Source organism: Sinocyclocheilus anshuiensis, unplaced genomic scaffold (genome assembly GCF_001515605.1).
Source record: "Sinocyclocheilus anshuiensis isolate Anshui unplaced genomic scaffold, SAMN03320099.WGS_v1.1 scaffold112, whole genome shotgun sequence".
Taxonomy (NCBI): domain Eukaryota; kingdom Metazoa; phylum Chordata; class Actinopteri; order Cypriniformes; family Cyprinidae; genus Sinocyclocheilus; species Sinocyclocheilus anshuiensis.
In genome coordinates, this window is record NW_015557175.1 from 1,805,744 (window position 1) to 1,810,769 (window position 5,026).

The window sequence follows — 5,026 nt, forward strand, 5'->3', positions numbered from 1 at the left end:
TCACTGCAGCACTGATATGACACTGACTTTAATTTAAAAAGTATAATAAAAAATATCTCTGATTACCTCTGAGTACAATCAACCACATTCATGTAAATGCCATAAATGGCTGAAGACAAACTTTAAGGCAACATTACGGTTCAGAAAAGATGTCCATGCTGTTTCTATGTTCATACTCAAAAAGAGTTTTGTCTTTATAACATGAATTCATTTCAGCACACATATGCCTCAGTTACGGAACACTTGCCCCATCTTCTGGAGACAATACATAACAACAACACACCAGATTGACATGAAATACAAACTATGATTTGAAATACAGTTCAAAGAATCTCCTAAGTAATTAAAATAGCAGACGGAGTGGATAAGAACCATTTAATTGGCATTAGAGACCTTTCTATTTTGACTGAAACACAATACTTCACACTTCAACACTTCAAAGCTGAAGAGTGTCATTGCCATTGAGCCAGTATTGCTGTGTGAGTCTGGTCATGATGTTCAAACATACAGATCAGTGGATGAATTTGCCACTTGTCAGGAAATCAACCTACACATGGCTTCCTTACAGCTGTGTGTGCATATTAAACCGGGATAGGAGAATGTATTATAACATCTAAAATTAGCACACACTTCACCAAGTTTATATAATTTATGACACATTCTAGCCTGGCAGAGGACCATTATTAATCGCAGGTTAAAGGCTAAACCGCTGAACACTAGTTGATAGAGTGAGAAAGAGGTCAGAATGAGATTATGGAGTGAATTTATCTTACCTCATCAGCACTTGGCAGCTGTAATTGAGGTGCTCCCCACTCCTTACTGATCTTCTCTCTGATCCTCTGAGGGACGATCATGCATTTGTCAACAACCAGATCAGGGTAAATCACCCTTAATTCTCCCCTAAAGAGTAAAAATGCAGGTACGAATGTCTAGTACTCCATCATTATTCAATGGTTTCCTATGACAGGTCATGAAACACTAATATAAACTGTGAATAGCCCATGATTACACTGCAAGTTGAACTAGTGAGTAAGTTGTTAGATTTGTAAGGCTTGCTGTGTGGGTTTTGAGTGGGAACGGCTGCTTAAGCATCAATGACTCAGTGTTCTGAGGGAGTCCTACACATCCCACACCGGCCTACAAGCCAGACTTCTGAAATCAGTTCATTTAAGGAAATATGGTTTGGAAATTAACCTTAGTCCAAAACTCCTAAAGGAACGCTAAAAGACATTTGTATTGGATTCCTACTGGAATTCTAACGAACCAATCCCAGCAGGATAAAATACCTATTTAAGAGATTTGAAGGAATTTACATGCATATATGTTGTTCATTTTTTTATAGTGATATTTTTTTTTTTTTACAGTATTTTAAGCAAGCATTCAGGGCATTTTTTTTTATCATATTACCTGTTTACTACATTCAGTATGCGGCTTTTATATTAAAAAGAACTCTGCATTAATACCCATAGTTTACAGTGCATATGGGTCAAAATTATTTTTTTTGATTTTGCATGTTATGTAATTATAGTACATATGTACATAAAGACAATGTTAAATATAATGCAGAATCCCAAGAATTATATATAGCCAGTAAACAGCAGCTGTCATTTCCCAGATGCTTTTACCCATAGCAATTTACAGTATAATTATTATAGTGACAGCCCTCTTGGAGCAAAGAAATACATGCGCACATTTACTTTAAATGAGAGCATTGTTTTGATAGATTTAGACAGATGTGTCTCCAAAGTAAAGTTAAAGTTATTTTAAGATTATGGATATAACTTATGTATTTTGCAATCACTGAATATTCACTGAAAAAAAAATGTTAGAGGAAAAAAAAATGCTGGTGGATATTGGAACTGACATACGGTATAGGGAAATACTAAGTAGCTAAGCAGACAGGGATGTCCAGTATATTAAACCAATAAACATTTTGGCCTGGCTCAGATAATTATTGTTCAGTACCATAGTAAGAAGTACACATACGCTATTATCCTAGAGACTGTAATAACCAAAATAGGATATTGGTCACAATGAAATTCTCACAGGACAGAATGACAACATTATGAAGTCTTACTTGCAGAATTCAGTGTCTTCTGAAGTCAGGAGCTCATCACAGGTGGATGTGGTCATGTATGGAGGACGAAACCTGCAAAAACAATAAATAAATAAATACACAAATAAATAAATAAATGTGTGCATAAATACACTATTCTTGTTTAAATACTTAAATAAATAATTATACATGTGATGAAAGTAGGCAAATAAATAAAATAAATTGGTGGGCAAATGGAAAATGTTTAAGGAAATGCTAAACTCATCCTATTTATTTTCCTTTGATCACTCATTTATTTCTGAATGTAGTTCCACATTTTTTTTTCCTTGCGCAACACAAGGACAACATTAATGAGAGGGTGTCAATTATGCAAGCGTAGGCGGATCGTGTGTGACGCGCTTGAGCGTTTGCTTGCGCATGCGTATTAACTTCATCAGTCAAGGGGGACTGATTATTATCTTACACTTTTTCATAGGGCTAGTTTTGTAGTTATAATCATGAGAGAGCTAAATCATAAAAGATTTGAAGTGGCCAATGTAAAATATTAATGCTTACATAGCTCTTAATTGCAATACTGAACCGTTATTTGCTTAATAAACATACTTTTGTCGCCTGTATTTTCTGTTCTGATAACTAATGGGAAAAAAACTGTCTGTTCCTCGATTAAACCACTTCATACCAGACCAGTCATCTCACGATGTCCATGGGATACTGATATTACAGTTGTCTCTAGCTGGAGACTAAATCGGGTTACAAAAAATGACGTCAGGAAACGACACTGGCCATTTCGTTGGGTTGTTTGTAAAGTCACAGATAATGAGTGATCAAAGGAAAATAGTTAGGATGACTTTAGCATTTCCTTAAACATTTTCCATTTGCCCACCAATTTATTAAATTTATTTACCTACTTTAATCACATGTTTAATTATTTCTATATGTATTTAAACAAGAATACATGTATTTATGCACACATTTATTTATTTATTTGTGTATTAATTTATTTATTGTTTTTGCAGGTTTCGTCCTCCATAGTCATGTGGCATGCAGTCAGGATGCAGAAAACAAGCGACAAGTAAAACAAATGCATTCCCACCGACCCTTCAACAGACAGAGAAGTGTGGGTGAGAGTTCACTCTCTGTCACATTATGCGTATGTAAAACATACTTGAAGTGCAATTTTAAGGCATTATGTTAGATGATATCTAGACTGTGTGTCAGAAAGAACAAGAGAAGAAAAGCACCAGGCCCAGATGGTGTTACACCAGCCTGTCTGAAAACCTGCGCTGACCAGCTGGCCCCCATCTTCTCACAGATCTTCAACAGATCACCTTTCTGATTCTGATTCTGATATTCTGTCTCTGTTGACAATCCACTTTAAGTTACGTCTTTGATAACGTTCATAATTTCATTTACCTGAAATTCTCGACAAATCCTTGATATTAGTAGCTGACGTTGAGCTAGACCTTCAAACAGTTTTTAGCTGTCGACTAAAATAGTAAACTAATATCATTACCATAGGAGCATTACGTTACAAAGTTAAATCGAGAAACACATTAGAACCCGTCCCCTCTTCACTGCCATTGGTTTGCACTGCTATAAGCAGACACCTTAGTGGTCTATAGATGAGTCAATCAATTTTTGGTCGCTGTTGGTGTGGCGGTGCGTCAAATTTTGTATTTTTTATTTTTTTTTCTGCGGGTACTAGTGCCACATGGCGACAGGTGGTTGTTCCTGTAATAATCTGCAGTGTCTCTTTAATGAAAAGATGTATCTTTATGTACTGAAAACGAAGGCGAAATCAGGCCGAAATCGTCCCGACTGGTTCCCGAGTCAATAAACCTTCTCTTTCGAACATGTACGATTCATAATGAGCCGATTCATAATTCCAGTGCATATTTTGGAGGATGATCTATGAACAGCTGTGTATTATACACAAGTGAACTGAGAATGGATTTAAACTCCAATTCATTTATTTAATTTGAGCCTTATCTAATCTGATCTACATTGATGTAACAAGCAGGACTTAGCCTTAAATGTAGCTAGCCTAAGTGGAATTAAAATGGTTTTATATATTCAGATGATTAATTTCTCAACATGAAATCAATTTGCGTGTTATAATACATATAGCACATGGTGTATTTCAAGAAAGATCACAATGTCACCTATAGAAAATGATATTTAATTGATGAACTTTCATTTTATGGACCATGGTGGAAGAATTTCCAGAATGCTTAAAACTGAACCAAACAGATGGGGACAAAAAAATAAATAAATAAATAAATGCACCGCCACACCAACAACAAACAGCAATTGATTGAGCATCTATAGACCAGGTGTCTGCGAATAGCAGTGTAAACCAATGGCAGTAAGAGGGGGTGGATTCTATACAAAAAAAAAAAAACACACAAATGCAAACTGCGTGTTTGTGTTTATTAAACACTATTTACACATTTCAAGAACACATGCTGCAGGTCTCCTGAAAATACAAACTCCCCCTCCCCAATACCAGCTCATGGAAATGATGCCTGTTTCCCATACAAATGGTCAACATCAGGCTTCTAGATACTGAGAGAACATTCAAGTTTTGCTTTCAGTCATTTGATTTCAAGGCTTCCAATGGCTTCTTTGCGGCACTGGCCCTACATTATTGTAATTGTGCAGCAAAAACAACATATCATGGTGCTGCTGACACTCTGTTTGGTTTGTGCTTCTTTGCAGTGGTGGCACTAGGACCTCGAGCTCATTAAAATGGGCTCCTATAGGATGTAAAAGTAATTATTTTTAATTATTTAATTCTATTCTTAACTTACATATTGTATATTCTTCTGCGTTAACCCGATTATGTATCTTATCTGAGAGTGAAATAAAATAAAAGACATGCTTCAGTGGCTGAAACTGCGTGGAAGTGCATGATTACTTTGGAGGGCACTGTATGCAGTATATTATGCTGCATAGTGCTCAGCATCCCCA

The 5,026-nt window shown here is 36.0% G+C and overlaps 1 long non-coding RNA gene across 1 annotated transcript in view; it reads right to left on the reverse strand.

Annotated features, from left to right (window-relative positions):
* The window catches only part of LOC107678457 (uncharacterized), an 11,068-nt gene extending 8,933 nt beyond the window's left edge, over positions 1–2,135 (reverse strand). The window contains exons 1-2 of the long non-coding RNA XR_001632940.1: positions 2,078–2,135; positions 774–900 (exon numbers count right to left, since the gene is read on the reverse strand). This is a non-coding gene — a long non-coding RNA (uncharacterized LOC107678457). The remainder of the gene's footprint in view (positions 1–773; positions 901–2,077) is intronic.
* Positions 2,136–5,026: the final 2,891 nt, after the last annotated feature.